Here is a 19,344-nt window from a genome sequence, read left to right on the forward strand (position 1 = left end):
TGTTTTTATGTGGGATTTTAGATTTTAGATTTTAGATTGTGTAACTAGAAGGGCCTTTTTGTAAGATTTGTTTCTTTTGAAGAATTCCCTTAGATGTATTTTTGTTTGAGCTCGTTAGTCTGTGACATGATCATGACCAGTCAAAGATTTTGTGCGTCCTCTAATTTTTTTTGCTTTTTCAGATAATTATGAACCGGCCAGTTTCTTTTTTTTGTCTTTTTTTCTAATCTGCATTTGCTTGTTATGGTGGTGACACAAAAATACTGCAGGCTGCAGGTGATTGGAAGGGGCCACTGGTAGGTCCGACTTCTTTACTTTCCCTCTGTTGATTCTGTCTGTCTGTCTTACTTTTTCCCAGTTCCAAATGACCATTATTGTGTCGATGTACCTCTCTTTTCTCAAACAAACAAACTAACAATGCAAAAATCTCTATGCTTGAAAGAGAAATATGTGGGTAGGCCTAGTTGGAAAGCACCTCTGGTGGGTCCTGTTTCATTAGGATCGGATTTGTCTCACTCTCTCTCTCTCTGTCTCGCTCTCTCTCTCTCTCTCTCTCTCTCGCTCTCTCTCTCTCTCTCTCTCTCTTCTCTCTCTCTCTCTCTCTCTCTCTCCCTTCCTCCCTCCCTCCCTCCCCACATGACCATATGGACGAGCCTCTCTGACTCTGACCCACACAAACAAACAAACAAACAGATCTATTTGCTGGCGCTGGTGACAGTCTGATGGTAGCTGCTTTCCAAATACTGTCATAATGTTCTGGTTTTTCCATTTTTACGTTTAGTTTACTTAGTAATGTTATGAATAATAATAATAATATTAATAATGATAATGATAACAATCATGATAAACTGCATTTGTGTGATGCATATTCATGCCCCTATAGCATGCTCTCTATATGTGCTTTACAATTGACACCCTGTATTCTTACCCAAGGAGATTACAGAGAACTCAGAAATATTCTCAGCTTCCTTATAAAGCATACAGTGCAAGCAGCCGATTAAGCTCTCAGACACTGTCAAACTGACAAGATTTTTCTCATAGAAAAACATAAGTTCCTTGGATTTAATCATAATGTCTGCCAAGTAACTTTGGTGGTGACTACAAGCGCCTATGTATTTTTTTTTCTTCTGCACCTTTTATTGTAGTAGCATCCTATCTGTTTGCAAAAAAATAAGCCTCTCCCAATAATCTTACATATATTTTATTTTAGAAGTTATAAGTTTTTAAAATTATGTAGAAGAACTTCTGCTACAGGTACTATCTGGTCAAAATCTGTTCCCCACCAGTTGTGTCTGTTCTGTGGTTCAGAGAATGTCACAGCCAGCTTTGTGTAGTCAGAGTCTGACTCTAAATCACGCGTATCCACCAAATTAGGTCAACGACGTTTTTTTGGAAAAAAAACCCAACCAACCAAACTGTCTTTCCTATTATCTTCCGGAATTACTTAAAATTCTGTGCAATGTTTTTTATACGTGTTATGCTATCACCATTTGTAATAAATATCGGTTGCAAGTATCATAATATCAGACAAAACAAGTGTTTGACGTAATTTTGCGGATACACGATTAGAATCTGACACCGATGATATGTGAGGCAGCGTGGTGGAATCAGGCTCTCGTCAAAATAATCAAAGTGAAGAAACTGGCATTTTTCCACAGGTTTGTGAATTTTTATCAAATTTTTGTTTTTTGGCTCAACACCTTTCATGCCCATTTAAAAAACTCATTTCTGTTTGGATTTTTCTGAAAAACGTGGATTAAAGACCCAAAAAATGTAAATTTTCAGTTACCTCGGACTCTTATACTAAGGAAAGAACTAATCTTTGGCGGCCATTTTCTCACTAATTTCACCTCTGAAAACAGGTGACCCCCACCTCCTTCATTCGCAGATATCTCGACTTGTATTCAAGATAAATGGATATTTTTTCCACCCAAATAAAGACAAATGAACAAGCTTTTAGTTAATAAAAATAACTCTACATGCCCAAAAAGTGGAGTTATTGGTATCATCTGAAAGCTTGTTCATTTGCCTTGCTTGCAATGAAAAAAGTATCTATCTAGCTTGAATAGAAGTCAAGATATATTTGCGATTGAGAAGGTGGGGTAGCCTGGTTTCAGTCGTTCAATCAAAGAGAAAATGGCCACCAAATTATGGTAACTACTACAATAGCTTAAGAGTCCTTCAAAACTGAAAATTACATATTTTGTGCCTTCATACAAGGTTTTTCAGTAAAATTCACATGGAAATGTGTTTTCATTTTTCCTAGGAACAGAAATGGTGTTTGGCCAAAAAACAACATTTTGATAAAAATTGCGTAACTGATGGAAAAATGCCTTTTTGTTCCATTTCATTATTTTGACGAGCGCCTGATTTCATCACGATGCCTCACATATATATGGTTTTTATTATGTGGTATTCAGGCCAGTTTTATTTATGAGTTATAAGCTTTACCGTAATATCAAAGTCATTATAGGTACATTTATTTCAGTGTAATTGTACTGTGTATTCATTTTTATGTTCCTCTTTCTCCTCAATTTAGATGTCCTGAGACAAAAATGTGACTTTGTCATTTTATTTTCTCATCCTTGCTCTCTTTTGAGAATCATAGCTGGAACCAGGGAGCATTCTGAGAACCCGGGCCTTAAACAAAAGTAGTTGTGCTGTGTCGCGCTAACTTTGAATAAATTTACAACTGAACTGATATATAGATCCAAACCACGGGTGAAGTGGCAGGAAGTTATTTTTTGGGGCCACTTTGTTTCTGGGTCACATTACATACTGCACAGTTAGGCATGGATAACTCAAACGGGTAGGGGATTGACAAAAATATGTCTGACTCATCCATAATTCGGGTTATCCGATATCCAAAAATTAAAAGATCTTCATTTGGGGAGTGGCAAATTGTACAAGCTATCCATGGTTTTGAGCTTTCCATGTTCGTGTTGTCTGTGCACGACTGCATTTATTTCTGGTATATTGTATGTATGGGCAAAGATAGTACATAACAAGATGGGCCACTCAGCCAAAAAAGTGTCCGCAGGAAGTTCGCTCTTTGCTTCAGATGGCGCTGCAGTCTGTTTTGAAGCTCTCTTTCGTTTTTCCAGAAGAAGAATAGGAATAGCACCTCCTTGCGTGTGCAGATCGACTGCTGTTCATCAGCAGTTCGGGTTCGTTCAGTGCGGAGTTTTAGTTTTTAAAAATTTTAATGACCTCTCGCCTTTCTTTCTAAAGTCAAATTAAACAAAGAAAACAATCACCCTTTCCGGAGGAAGAGGTTTTTGTCAGCGTAACCATTTTTAAAAAAGCGTTCTTCCGAAATTTATTCAAAAACTTGCTAGTTTCACTTTGATTTTTTAAACTCAAGTAGGGTGACTCTGTTCGCAAAGGGTGCGCTTTTATGAAGAGGGCGCCACCGAATTTTGAGGACATTTTTTAAATTGGTTCAAAGAGAGAAGTGGCCCCTCATGTTATGTAGACTCTTTGGTATGGGTGAGTTTTCTTTTGTGTTGTTTTCACCTTGCCTGATTTAATTTGGCTGGTTTAGTTGTCGCACTAAGTAATTGACACTGGGTAAAAGTATTTCAACCGTAACCTTCTACTGTCCTCAAAACCCTTTAAAAGATTGTTCAGCGGATGGTTGGAGGGTGCCACTGGTAAGTCGTACTTCTTTTCTTTCTCACTTTTGATTCTGTCTGTCTTTCTTGCTTTTTCTCAGCACTAGAAGATTATTATTGTGTCATAGTCAACTCAATGTGCTTCTTTTTTTCTCAAGCAAACAAAAATTTGTTTCAGGAATGTTTCCATGAATACATATTACGTGTATATGAGACAGAAGCAGTAGTTGCTGCTACACTCTCTGTTTTGTAAAAGTTATCAGTTATGGCGTGTGTGCTATATATATATATATATATATATATATATATATATATATACTCCAGCATGTCAGATTATAAGGAAATGTATTTATAATCAAAATTGACTGCTCAGTTTAATATGCTGTCATAACGTCACTTTTCAAAATGACACATGACAGAAGAATCTTACACCAAGCTGTCGAAATGAGCAGAGAGTTAGGCATTATGTCTTGTACTTGTACGAAGTAGTTTTTCCATTGTTGTTGCAACTGATCTCTGATAATAGTGATAAGACTGGGCGGGTCTGCACCGTCGTTGTGTCCTCGTATTCGTGATCTGTGGGTGTTGCCGAAGAACAAAGTTTTTGTGCCAGTCTGTGATACAGAAGGCTTGAAAATGCCTTGCAAAGTCAGGAAATTGTTACAAAGTGTCAGGTTTAAGTTTTTAGTTTACGATACCGTACGGTTGTGTGTTGTCCGATGTAAATGTAAGTTTACAACAGTACAGTTGTGTGTTGTCTGATGTAAATATAAGTTTACAACAGTACAGTTGTGTGTTGTCCGATGTAAATGTAAGTTTACAACAGTACAGTTGTGTGTTGTCCGATGTAAATGTAAGTTTACAACAGTACAGTTGTGTGTTGTCTGATGTAAATGTAAGTTTACAACAGTACAGTTGTGTGTTGTCCGATGTAAATGTAAGTTTACAATAGTACAGTTGTGTGTTGTCCGATGTAAATGTAAGTTTACAACAGTACAGTTGTGTGTTGTCTGATGTAAATGTAAATTTACAACAGTACAGTTGTGTGTTGTCTGATGTAAATGTAAGTTTGTGTGTTGTCTGATGTAAATGTAAGTTTACAACAGTACAGTTGTGTGTTGTCTGATGTAAATGTAAGTTTACAACAGTACAGTTGTGTGTTGTCTGATGTAAATGTAAGTTTACAACAGTACAGTTGTGTGTTGTCTGATGTAAATGTAAGTTTACAGTACAGTTGTGTGTTGTCTGATGTAAGTTTACAACAGTACAGTTGTGTGTTGTCTGATGTAAGTTTACAGTACAGTTGTGTGTTGTCCAATGTTAGTTACCAGTAACGTTGAGTGCTGTCTGATAAAAGTATACAGTACAATTGAGTGTGAAATGTACAGTTCCCATCTAGAGTTATGTCTGGAAAGTGTTCTTTGGAAGTTTTCCTGGAATGGGAACAGAGCTGGATCCAATTGTCAGTTATAACATTAGCTTTAATTTAATTAAAGTAATTTTTTTTCTGGTTTCTTGATCTAGTGAAAAATACCTGTTACAGTTTTGGAATCTCGGTATAGCAGTGTTTTGTGTTGTGGAAATCCAATTTTTGAGACATTTTAACTTTTGCTGAAGTTGTAGTGAGGTTGACAGCGGTAAGCAATTGGTTTGGTTTTTTTTTCAAAATCTATTTTAAGTAAGCTAGCTGTGCTGGGGTGGACTGCTCGTTTCCGAGATTTTATTACGGGGTTTGTTCATACTGTTGTTATTGTTACTGTTTCCTCATGAAATTCATTCTGAAAGTTGTAAGAATTAAAGGTGAACATTACATGTCAATGCATGTAGCCTCGTAGAGGCCTATCTTGTTCAGCTTCATACCGTACAGAGTTTCTCTTTGGAAAAGGTATGTGTAGATTTTATAAATAGAAAAAAGCAGCTGATATAGTTTAATTGAATAATTTGTGCTGCTGGTTTTGTGCAAAATGATGCTGACTCTTTTTTCTTTCTTTTGATGAACCACTCCACCCCCCACCCCCATGTGTGTGTGTGTGTGTGTGTGTGTGTGTGTGTGTGTGTGTGTGTGTGTGTTTGAATGTTCGAATGTGATTGTTATTATGTGCACGAATATAATGGCATTTGCTTGATTCTAAAGATAGGTAGGCTGACTTAAATCATCAATATAAATCTATTTCACGTTGTTAAGAGTCAGGAAATGTTTCCATTTGGTGGAGTCACAGAAAATAACTCTATGCTATCTTTCACTTTTTGCACGCTGGAAAAATTGTAAGAAATGTGACATCTTTTCGTATCCGAATGTAACAGTTGTAAGCACAGTTTAGATATTGACCATGATGTACGGAAGTAGTAATGTGCTAGTTGTTGAGGTTATTTTGACTGCTCAGTGGAAGACTCAGTCATACGTCACTTTTCAAAACCTAGTAAGACTCAGTCTAATATGTCACTTTTCAAAACCTAGACTCAGTCATATGTCACTTTTCAAAATTTAGTTAGACTCAGTCATACTTCACTTTTCAAAACCTAGTAAGACTCAGTCTCATGAGTCATATATATATGTCACTTTTCATCACTTAGTAAGACTGTCGTACGTCACTTTTCATCACTTAGTAAGACTGTAAAATGTCACTTTTCAACACCAAGTAAGATTCAGTCTCATATGTCACTTTTCAAAACCTAGTAAGACTCAGTCTCGTACGTTACTTTTCAACACTCTTAAGACTCAGTCTCATACGTTACTTTTCAACACTCTTAAGACTCAGTCTCGTACGTTACTTTTCAACACTTAGTGGTGGAGTCTTACACTAAGCAGTTGATTTGAGAATGCCAGAGAACTGTTCCGAGGACCCTAGTGATATGTGTTAGTAAGTTAGTGTTATGATTCTCTCGTGTCTCGACAGCGATAGTCAGATGAATGCTGTTGAGATATTATTATTATTGGATAATACCAATGCCATTGTAGTATTTTAGACTAAAGGCTTTTATTTATCAGTTTCCCATAATGTTCTTTACAGCATTGTGACTGTACTGTTGAACCCCGACTGTCCCTGTACACCTAGGCAGAAAAGTTCTCTGCTGTAGTTTGTTTGCTCCTTCTGTTCTTTCCTAGCAAACATTTATCGTCCTTTATCTCAAGCTCTCCTACTTCTATTGTGTGTTTGTGACTCTCCTGTAATACGCGGTACCCACTACGGCTGGATCGGGCCGGTCGCCTGACTTGGTCGCCTGAAACTGAAAACAAACACGTTTGTTTTTAAGGCTCTCAATCGGCTGATCCCATGCCTAGTGGTACCCTGTATAACACCTCTAAACTTCAGCACTTATTTTACAGGATCTTGTTGTAAGTGCCATTAAAAACACTTACTGAAAACTAAAGCTTTTTTTCTCCCCTCTTGATTCCGTTTTTTTCCCCCCCCCACCTCTCTCCGCTGAATATGCGTCCCAATTGTTGGCAAGACCAGTTTCCATGTTGCTTGAGAAATCTTGTATTGGCATTTTGTACCTACATTATATTTAAGTCAAATACATTTTTTATCAATACAAGAATTTTCTTTATTTCATTACTCTCATTGTGATTGTGTGTGTCTGGAATGTCGGTTAGTGGGACAGTAAGTCACAGGAGTCTCCACTTAAAACTGATCATGGTTGATTTGAAAACAGTGGTAAACCGATAAAAAAAAAATTCCCGATTCTTATTTCCTTCTTCTCCGGCAACCTTTCTGAACTGAAAACCCCGCTAAAGTAAAAGAAAATCCGGCGGTTCTGCGGATTTTTGTTTAACGCTTTACCGCCTCCTCTGGCCGATCCGCGATGTTTGCCTCCCAGTTTCTTTGAATTTTCCCCGCGAGTTTTTACTATATATGAGCCTTGTGATGGTAGAGTGTTAAGCAGACTCCACTACTGTCAGTTGTGTTTGAGAAAGGAAGGGAGAGTTTTTCTTTACTTAAACATTACATTCCTTCTAAAGCACTAGTGTATGGCCTCACAATTTTCAACGAAAACAATATATAGTGTTTGTAAAGAGCAAATTCTAGCTCAACTGCAAGCTTCATGCGTTTTACAATCTATACGTGAGGCATCATTGTGAAATCAGGCGCTCGTCAAAATAGTGAAATTGAAGAAACTGTCATTTTTCTGACAGTTCGGCATTTTTATAGAATTTTTGTTTTTCGGCTCTACACCTTTCATTATTCAGGTAAAAACACATTTCTCTGTGGATTTTACTGAAAATTGACTAAAGACACAAAAAAGTAAATTTACAGTTACCAATGACTCTCAAGCTCTTGAAGCCATCAAACATTGGCTGCCATTTTCTCACAAATTTTACTCCTGAAACCTGACAACCCCCACATCCTTCAATCGCAAATTCTAGACTTCTATTCAAGATATATATATGGGTATTTTTTGCACCAACAGCAAGACAAATACAAAAGCTTTTAGATGATGTCAATAATTCCACATGCCCAAAAATTGATGAGCACCTGATTCCACCACGTCGTGACACATATTACTCTAGCAGACCTGATAACATTCTGAGACGTTCTCAACTCTCTGAGACTAGCTGCCATTTTTCAAGCGCTGAAACACTAAAAATACTGACAATATCTTTCACTGTCTATGGGTGGGTGTCAACATTTGTGTGCCTGACTGTCCCCAAGGACACAACAGTGAGCCGAGCCTTGAGCCCCTGAACCCTCAACTTCACTTGGTTGCCTAACCACATCATAAAACTACCACTTTTGAAGGGCCTGCCTTTATAAAAAAATTTTTGCAGGTGGTTGAAATGTGCCACTGTTCGGTAGGTCCCAGTTCTTTCCTTTCTGTGTCATTTCTTTGTCTTTATTCTTTCCATTTAATAAATGATCGGATCAAGCGGGTAGAATGCTCTGGTGTGGTTTGCTCCTTCTTCCCTATCAAACATCTATCGTCCTTATCTCTCTCCAACTCCTTTTGTGTAACACCTTGTAACACCTCTAATCTTTGGCACTTGCACGAACTTATTCTGTTGCAAGTGCCGTAAAACTCTGACTAAAACTAAAAAGATAAGATCATGACAACGAACTTCTCTTAATTTTAAACACTTTTTGAAGTATGAAGTCTGTCAAAAGCAGACGTGGGTACAATTCTTGTGTGGGAAAGTTTTGTATCAAACATCTCCGTCTGTCTGCTGAGATATTGTCCCCCCACTCAGCATCAGTTGACCTTGACAGAGTCGAAGCAGCCCGCCTCTTAAATAATCCAAATTGTGTCTATGGGTGCATAAAACATTACAATAATTACACATAATCCGTGTGGAGGAAACTTGAGTCAAAAGCTTATTGGATCAAGTAACCAATCCATGATCTTGTCTACACTACTACACACATATAGAAGAAACACAACAAGGCAAAAGTCTGCGTCTGTAGCTATCTGTAATTTATTTCTACATGACAAGATATTTCATCGCGAGGTAAAACATTTTACAAAAAAAAAAAAGCTGTTACCATGAAACAGCACATTACATAATAATTCATAATATGCATGAGAAACCACAGCGAAAACACAGAGAACATACAGTCATGGCCGAGAGACTGAGGCGAGCCGTCTCCTTGGCGCTAAAACACACCACACCGATCGATGGAGAGACTGAGGCGAGCCGTCTCCTTGGCGCTAAAACACACCACACCGATCGATGGAGAGATGGGCGACAATAACCACTACTTCTACAATGAGAGTGAGTGAGGAACATCTTTGCAAAACTTCTACACACTGACGGAACAACAGGACATAGAAAGACATATCTAGCTAGGTCTATGTGAGGAAAAGGGAAAAGGAATCTTTTGCCAAGTCTGAGAACTAACTCCACAGACAGAGAAAAAGAAGCAAGACTTATGACAACATACGACCTCCCCAAAGCTATTGTGTGTCTGCACTTCGTGTTGAGCTCATTCTATATATATAAATATAGAATAAATTACGGAAAATTACCCCATGCTTGAGTTTACAAACAATTATCCCCGATACCCTTTTTTCTCTCCCAAAAGTAAAGTCTGAAGTCGCTTTCTTGCTGAGTAAAACCCCAAAGCCAACTACAAACTCCTTGAAACCCCTATATACCACAGCTTGTCTTGTACAAGTAGTAGTTCAGTGATTTTCTCTCTTTGAAAACTACAAGCCCCAAAAAGAAACTGGATAGATTTATATAATTTTATATAAGCTCTCCATTTCTAATGTACCGTAGGTGTTTTACATCCCCATCCACACAATTTAGATAATTCAGGAAGCGGGCTTTGACCTGACCAGTCAGGGCTAACTAGAACTGAGAGGGACACACAGCATCCCAACAGAAAGACCCAATTTGCTAGACAAAAACTCTCTCCTCTCAGGAATCAAACTCGGGTCTTCTGCGTGCGATGGCGAAGTGCCTAACCGCTACACCACAGATCCTGGTGCTCTTTTCACTTCAGACAAAAAAGCTACCAAGTAACAGATCCAACAGAGGCTACACATTCAACAATCAGCTACACTAGAATTTAAAAAATACAGTCGAGCACGGACAACTCAAACACGTAGGGGATTGGCAAATTACGTGTTTGACATACATCTAAAGTGTTTGCCATACATCTATTATTTCGGGTATGGTAAACAGTTTAACGAAACATTAAAGAGATATCTAGTTGGGGAATGGCATATTGTAAGAGCTATCCCTGATTTCCAATTTTCTGTGTTTGTGTCATCAGTGCTGACTGTAGAATGCACATGAAAAATGCATAGATTTTTTTCCGACATCCCCAGTACTAGTGAAAGCTAGATGGAACAGTTGTTGAGAGCTTTGCATGAGAGTCAGGCAAAGTAAACAAAACACGAGAGTGTGGATCTCTCCAGAAAATTATTGACATGACAACGGTGAAGTGAACAGTCCTGTCTACAGCTCTCTCTCTCTCTCTCTCTCTCTATATATATATATACACACACACTAAATGCATATCAGCCCGACAAATGAAGAGATGTTCTAACCACACATTCTTGTTTTGGCTTCAATAAAAACATGCAAGGCCATACCCACACATGAAGGAAAATACTGTAAAACACAGATTGCTTCGATGAAAATGTCTCAATTTAAAAAAAAAAAAATCACCAATCCCATGTTTCCTACAATGGTCAGCATGTAATGGAAACAGTCACTCCCTTAAGCCGTCACTTTCTTTCCTTACACAAAAGCATATTTAAAAAAATGTACTCTCGCTGAAATGGAATTTAATGCTGATTTGAAGCTCTCCACAGAGACAAAGACCGTGAAGATGCGAGCGTCTTTGGCTTCTCTGAACTCATTATCTAGTCACCACATAATGAACGGCCAGTGTAAGATTCTGTCACATGTCACTTTTCAAAATGGTTCACGCCGCAGTCTTCTACAAAACTGCCGATAAGAGCTCCAGTGTGAATGTGAACAGAAGGACCATTATGGTAGAAAGTCTGCGAACCTCCCCCTCTCTTCCCCCATATCATAGACAAGTGAACAAAAGAAGCCTGTCCCTGTTCCTCTCTGTAAGTCATGTGTGGAAAATCAGGGGGAGGGGAAGGCGCCAAATTAGGAAACGCGCAAGCAGTCAGTTTTAATGGGAGAAAACGCTTTGTTCAAACATTTTTATAGGTGAAAAATTAGAAGTCATTCTTCCATAATTAAAAATACTGTACCAAAGTGTACTTAACCCCCTTGTCAGATCTGTGAATTAAAAAAAAAAGATATTAAAATAAATAGAAGCATAATTAAGAACGTCGTTAGCGTAGCAAGGAAAGACAACGACAGATGTGCACAGTGGTCAAAGTGGCAAATAACGACAAACCTACTACCGTACCAGTGCAGATTTCTGCATAGAACCCAGACAAAAATGTGCAGCTCGGTGAAAAAGACGGGTAAAATAAAGCAGTACATCTAGTAGAGCCCCGAGAGTCGGGAAATAGGAAACATCAGCATAAACAATCAAAACACTTGTCATGGCAGAAAATTCCATCATATCAAGGTACAATGTACAAAATGAGAACAACCAAAAACAATTGCTACAAAACGTAGCAACAGATCTGACATAATACGGTAAAAAAAAAAGAAAACTGCATAGACTTCTTCTCCATGAGAGTGAGGACTAGACTCGCGTCAGACAGGCATCTACAGCTCCAGGACGGAGCTACACGGCAACAGAACACCAGAGAACACTTTCCTAGGAACAGACGACAGGGGAAAGAAAGTGAGGTGGTCTGGGGATTTCATCATCAAAAGTTCCATTCAACGTCAAGCTATTAAAAAATCTCAGGTATAACGAGAAATATCCTCATTGTCATTGAAAAAATGAGTAACTGCACCCGTTCTGACCCCACTTATTTAAAGTAGGGCGAGTTTGAAGAATATCGGAGTTACTCACTTTTTCTTTTTTCTTTTTCGACAGCGACGTTATGAAAGAGTATACAGAGCTGCCATATCTAACAAATGATACATAGACATGAATGCATTAGAACTAGCGAAGACACACATTGAACAGGTCTGTACAAACTGACCAGCAAACAGTGGACCACAGTCAGTCGGGAACCCTCACACAGCTATTCCCCGCTCAAAGACGACTCATAGCCTCAAAGACTACATGTCAAAATATTCTATCTTCACAGAAATTTGAAAAAAGACTGAAAAGCCCTTTCATCTTAAGCAATAGAGCTACCTGGAATGAAAGGTTTTTATTCCAATTGGGCATTTTCTGGTTCAATTTTGAATCTGAACTTACTTACAGGAAAATAAAAGAAGGATCATGCCAGTGGCAGAAAAAGTAATGGGTCAATTTCAAATGTAGAGAAAAGAGGACGTAAAACGCTAGCCTTCAAAGAAGAGCGAGGGAAGAGACCAGGATGAGACAGACAGATATTGGCCAAGTGCGGGTAACATTCACTTAACACAGTCAAGTATAACAGATATAGCAAAACATTGACACCTTCAGCCGTCCCCTTCTGGGACATACTCTACAAAGACTACAAAGGCAAGTCACTTGTGCTGCTTTCTACTCCATCCTCAATTCATTCCTTAAAGATGAATGAAAAGAAAATGTACACAGTTTAAGTTTAGATTTAGTAAAAGTTTCACGACACTTGCTACACAAATAGATCATGCAAGTGCTGAAGATTAGCCTAGGGTGGCCAGACTGCATGACAATGGTCACATTTCCCCTGGAACTTTAATTTGAGTAAAGAGAAGCTCATCAGTGTTATAACAATCAATAACAGCTTTGAAAAAAAACCCCAGACAGACAGACAGACAGACAGACAGACAGACAGACAGACAGACAGACAGACAGACAGACAGACAGAAAGAATCAGGGGAAAGACAAGAAGTAGGACCCACCAGTAGCATCCTCCAACCACCCACTCATCAGTACAGACTAAAACGTAGCGACAGAGAACAGAAGTGGAAGAGACACTCTGAGACAGAACAACACGCCAGGGTTCTCACGACAATCTAACTCAGTGGTTGAAACACAAGGCGTCCACAGAGAAATACACACAGGATGGCCGGCCCACCCAAGCATGGCGTGAAGATAAAACTGCAAGATAGTCAAAAGTGTCATGGCAAACTCTCCAGTTGTTCCATCATCAAGCACATGTACAGTTTAGTTTCAGTAAAAGTTTTACGGCATTTGCAAAACAATAATGTCATATATAAGTGTCGAAGATCATAGGTGTTATAAGAGAGTAACAAACACAGAAAAGAAGTAGGAGAGATCAGGACGATAGATATTTGATAGGAAAAAAGGAGCAAACCACACTAGAGCACCCGCCAACCAACCTCATATATGTATAGTTATCGTGGTGAGCACAAAAAAAAAAGCCGAAGAGGCTCAATAAATAACGACATTAGCGACCCTAACCAAATTACCAAATTAGAAACACACAAGGGAAGACGGGGGGGGAATGAAAGAGAGAATGAGAGCAGTACCGTCAAAGTACAGACGAACCTGCTCTGACTGCCACCTGTCCAAGACAACCACGCACAACCTGTACAAAGGACCTCTTCTCACTTCCCCCTTGCTCTTTTTCTACACCACAGCTACAGATATATATATATATAGATATAGATATAGATAGATATATATATATATATATATATATATATATATATATATATATATATATATATCTCTGTATAATATAATTGTTTAGCTCTCAAGTCCAGTATCAGCTCTTAGAAACTTTTTTACAGTTTGTTTTCAGTTAGAAAAGCAGATCTATAGGGGGGGGGGTGGGAGTAGAATGAAATAAAATGTCACAGCTTTCTGATCCGTGCACTTTGAATTTAGGCCGAGAGAATGGGACAAACTTGTACACAACTCAATACATTCACAATACGAGGTACACTTTCAGGTACAGGTACCCACAGGAACAGACAAAAGTTTTCCTGCCACTAAGACAAGTGGTTATCTAAAGGAACAGACTCACTTCTACTTCTACATCTACTATGCCCCACATCAAACAGAATACAGCGGAATGGATACAGAGATAAATTATGGCAAATCATAAAGAAATGAACAAAACAACAAAGCAAATCATTGACCAGTTGGTCAGATGTACTAAGCCCAAAATTTTGATTAAAAAAAAAAAAAAATTGCATCAGCCCAAAATAAAAAATTAAGGTCCTTTCTTTTTTCCCCAGTAAATTAACTCTTTATCTGTGTCGGCGACAGCGGCTTGGGCACATTCCTTTACGGCGACTTCGACATTAAATTACATTTCGGCAATTGCCGAAAACAGGTCTGTTTTACAGGAAGTTCATTCATTAGATGAAGGACTATCAAAATAGGTTTGCTAGTTTCGATTTAATGACGCTTTTGTCATTTTTAGATTTTCACCAAAAACAGGCCCTGGCATAGTGGATTTACCGCCCTCGGAGATAAAAGAGTTAATACGTGGTATTGGTTGCATGTGCTCCAAAAATATTTTGTCCGAATTAAAATTCCAAATGTGAAAAAAAAAGAAAAGTAACAAAAGACTCACGCTTCAAGAAAGAAGCAGCTTTTTCTCTCTCCTGACACAATTGTGCTCTGTGAGCTCAGTACACTTGACTAGCTCGCTGACAAAGTTTGACCGTCAGACGTCTCCACGGCCGGCCCAGGACTGGGATTGTCCTACACACCAGCACCCAACAAGACCTGTGTTCTGAGAACATACTGGAACAACCAGACATCAATTATATATATATATATGTATAAATATTATATACACAATACAGTCTAGCACGCACATAGTGAACACCGTGTTAGCGAAAAAAACGCATATAACCAACAGATTTTCAAATCCAGAATTGTTTCTCACACATGTGTATACATATAGGCCTAATTCGTACATAGTTAACAGACTTCTGTATCCCACCGATTTCACTATGTTGGTACTAGACTGTACAGTTAAATGCACCTCTTGAAGTCAGTTCTGTAAAAGATATTCATTTCTGAACAGAAAAAACAAAACAAAAAAATCCTCAGCATCTAACCTTCTGCATTCTCAAGACTAAATTACTAAACAAAAAAAACAACAAACAAACAAAAAAAACCCTGATGAAAAACACCCAAACCATTGGGCAATATACATTTTATCATGTCTGTACCAGTCTTCCTCATTTTAGGCACATCTGCTTTTCTAAAACAAAGCAAAATATGGGTAGTTCAAACGCAATATAAAGAGTACCCCCAGTCACAGCCTTGTGATAGCAACGACATCACGAGAAACCAGCCACTAAAATATCGGGAGAACTCAAAAGGTAAAAACATCCATCAGATCTCATCTCGCTGCTCACATCTCTGAGCACAACACAAGTTTACCAGTATAGGACCCCAGCCTCCACCCACTCATTCAAAGCTTTGACAGGTGTACACAATCTCAGGCATCCTGCACACTCCCATCTGAACACGCTCACTTACTAAACAGCCAGGTACAAGGCGCACCACACAGTAACAAATATAAGCCCACACATTACTCACTTTCTCACTTACAAAAGGTCTAAACAACCTGAGACGTGCAAGTTATAATGAAACTTTTCGTCCAGAATATACCATCAACACTTAGGCAGACAGTCAAAAAACCCAAATGCGTGGCCACAGAATGAAAATAAGAGACACAACATATCAAATTCAGATAGTCGAACAAAATCAATCTGCTTGAAAATAAAAAAGATGCACTTTTGTACAGAATCGCGTACACCTTTTTCCTTGTCAAAGACTAGACAGACACAATGAGAGGACTGCAAACAGTGACGACTGCTAGTACATGTATGTTTATCAGTCTGTTCGCTGCTCAACTTCCTCCTTCTGGCCAAATGTCAGGGAAGTAGAATGTGATGAAGATTGAGCAAAGAGAAGCATATTGAATTGACACAATAACAGAAAGGGGAAAAGAGACAGAGAGAAACAACAGAGTGGAAAGAAATGAAGTAGGACCTCTATCAGTGGCGTCCTCCAATCATCCACACAGTAGAATGTGTCATTTAGTTTTAGTTTCAGATAGAGTTTTATGGCACTCGCAACTGCATAAGGTCATATGAGCGCCAGAAGATTAGAGGTGTTACAGGAGAGTAACAAATATAAAAAAGAAGAAGGGGAGATAAGGACGATAGATGTTTGATAGGAAAGAAGGAGCAACTGACGAGGACAGTTTCATGGTACAAGCTACAGACAAAATACAAACTAGAATCTACGTTAGCCTTTCTTTTGTGTGTTTGAGTAAAGAGAAGAACACATGAACACAACAATGGCCAATTAGTGCTGGGAAAGTGGAAAGGAAAAGGTAAGACAGGCAACCAGAAATAACCATAGGGGGGGGAAGAAAAGAGGTCGGACATACTAGCAGCACCCTCCAACAGCCTTGCCTGCCACATCATCTGTTTAGAATGGAGACGACAGGACACAAGCTAAACACAGCTGTATAATTCATCAAAGAGAATACCAGAAAAAAAAGTTGTATAAAATACAGATCAGGATGAGAAGATAAAGAACAAAGAGTAAATGCAAAGGCAAAAAAAATATTTAAAAAGTTAACTGTTGAAACTACTGAACCAGTTCTCAGATCTGAAGACCGTACTTTTTACCATAAAATACACATTGGGACATACAAAAATAATGAACACTGCACTGAGTAAATGCAAAGAAAAAAAAAAAGGTAACTGTTGAAACAATAAAAAACAGTTCTCAGATCTGAAAGGAATACTCTCTCACATAAAATACAGATCAGCGGTACAGCCACCTCAGGCCAGTTTACAATGGAAATAAAAACAACAACATCAAAAGGCAAAACCAAATGTCCAGGTGGAGTGAAGATAGAGAAACAAACTTGCATTTTTCATCTGTAGGTAAGCTACAAACACCAACCAATGTGTGCGCACACACACACACACACACACACACACACACACACACACACACACACATTTTGGAATGTGTACAACTTACATAGAATCAAGACCGGAGGGTTTCTTTGCACATCATCACAGCCTGACACAACATCATCCTAACCAGACTGGATCATCATCAAAACTCCACAGACTCTCAACCACACTTGCACACATCCATCACATCTGCCATCAGTAGACGCACATAGCAGAATAAGTTATAGTCGCAGTCTATGCCTTAGCAAAAACAGCTTTTCACATCTCTGACATGCCTTACCAGAATGTCTCTTTACCCCCCCCCCCTGCCCCTTCCAACTCCCTCCAAACTCAATTTTAAAAAGATGAACAGAACAAGCAAAACAACACCTAAAAGTAAAAAAAAATCAGTGTCATCCTAATTTCAGATTTTTAAAACTTTCTGGTCAGGATATGGGCTTCATAAAAAAAAGAAACGTTCATCCAGAAATTTCAGGAAGTAGGAAAATTACCTCATAACAAATTCACAGCCCAAGACGCACTCTTTTAAAAAAATTTTTTTTTAGCAGAGGGTTTTACGGCGCTCGCAACTGCACAAGGTCATATGAGTGCCAAGGGGTGGGTGTCAACAGAGAAATCCTTACACGAAATCAGACTTACTCTGCTCACCTCTCTAGATTCAACAGCACAAAGTCTGCTTCGACTATCAAGAGACACACACTCGCTTCAGTCACTTCTTCCAATATCATAGCACAGGGCACCAGGTCAGTGATGGAACAACAACCCTGCACCACCAATACGACACACGTACACAGTCTACCACGGCGCTAACACACAAACTACACACTTAGAGCTGGAACACACCTCATGTACAGCTCTTAACACACCAGTGCATGGCTCTACAAACACAGGTACAATGCCTTCTAACAAACTAGGACACACACCATGGAAGCATCTAGGTGAGAATCTGTCTCTAAAACCTTTCTAAACACTTGAGTAGCTACATGGGGGGGGGGGGGGGGGGGGGGGACGACCCTTCACATTGGAACCTTCCCTAAGTTTTCTCTCAGACAGTCTGTATTAAGTTTTCTCTCAGACTGTCTGTATCCTACAACAGTTCCTCAGCAATTTGATTAGCAACCAAAACAAAGCCATCTTTTATACAACCTGATTAATTGTGGACGGTCTGAAATAGACAAAGTCACATTCTAAGTTTCCAATTTCATTTTTGCAACCGTTAACTTCTGTGTAACAACTTTCTCAGAGCCTCTTGAAAGTTTTAACTCTGAAAATTACGGTGCAGTACCACTGCAAGATATAGCCCTCTAGGATTTTGTAGTTATTGGACTCAAAGTTTGTCATTTTTTTTCTTCTCTTCCTCATCCCCATTGTGGAAAAGTCTTCCCTGAAAAACGGGAAATCACTCAAAAAAATTCTCGCACCGCCTCTCACACAGCACCCCCTCCGAGGACAAAAGCTACCCATGAAGCAACCACAAACTAACAACCCACAGGGACACCCTTCCACCCTCCCGCAACGTTCCACACAGAGTTCTGGAGGTAGCCTCGATTGCCCACCAACGCGTCCGTCAAACAGCGAGGTCAGCGGTAGGTGAGAGTTGGACATCTCGTGCCCAGTCACGCTGGAGGTAAAAACACCATGATTGAGGTACGGCAGACAGCCAGCCAAGCTGCAACAACAGCAACAACAAGAACAACATATGCTCAGCCTGAAAATGTCACAGCCAATCTCGTAATAACCAAAGAATGAGCAAACGTATTATGCAGGCACATATACATATTTATATGCAAGTGCGCACATACGTAATCCAACATGAGCACCGAGCTTATACGGTGTCTACATCAACATTTGTGAGGTGAAAACAGCTGCTGCAGCACAATTATAGAACTGATCCTTTCTCAGAATTCGATAGAAGGCCACACAGCCCTTTCCTTCACCGCACTCTTCCTCAGCATCCCGAAGAGCTGCCTTTGTCTTACTCTCAAACAGGAAGACAAAATACACACAGGAAGCGGAGACTCAAAGGAGGCCAAACCCTCATTCCCTCATGAATTCAAAGTAGGTGGAGGAGCATTAAAAGCCCTTATTCTTCACACTTGAACAGAAAGCCCCCTCTCCCACTTTGAACGGACAAACCAAATCTTTCCTCTCCTCCATATTGCACAAAAATCTCTTGCTCAAACCCTGCTGCCTGCCCCTTCCACATCGGGTCAACAATCCTGCCTGCAACAGACGAGCCACCCCTCCCAAATCAGATTGGCGACACCTCTCAAACAAATCTTCCCACGTCCGACCAAAGGCTTGACACCTCAAATAAGACCAAAGACTTCCTAAATCATACCA

The 19,344-nt window shown here is 39.2% G+C and overlaps 1 long non-coding RNA gene across 1 annotated transcript; it reads right to left on the reverse strand.

Annotated features, from left to right (window-relative positions):
- Positions 1-9,005: 9,005 nt before the first annotated feature.
- Positions 9,006-15,515, reverse strand: LOC106012126. Its single transcript, XR_001184948.2, has 2 exons — positions 14,622-15,515; positions 9,006-11,809 (listed from the first exon to the last, which is right to left on the reverse strand). It is a non-coding gene; the product is annotated as an uncharacterized LOC106012126 (long non-coding RNA).
- Between the last annotated feature and the right edge of the window lie 3,829 nt (positions 15,516-19,344).

Source organism: Aplysia californica, unplaced genomic scaffold, assembly GCF_000002075.1.
Source record: "Aplysia californica isolate F4 #8 unplaced genomic scaffold, AplCal3.0 scaffold00268, whole genome shotgun sequence".
Lineage (NCBI taxonomy): Eukaryota > Metazoa > Mollusca > Gastropoda > Aplysiida > Aplysiidae > Aplysia > Aplysia californica.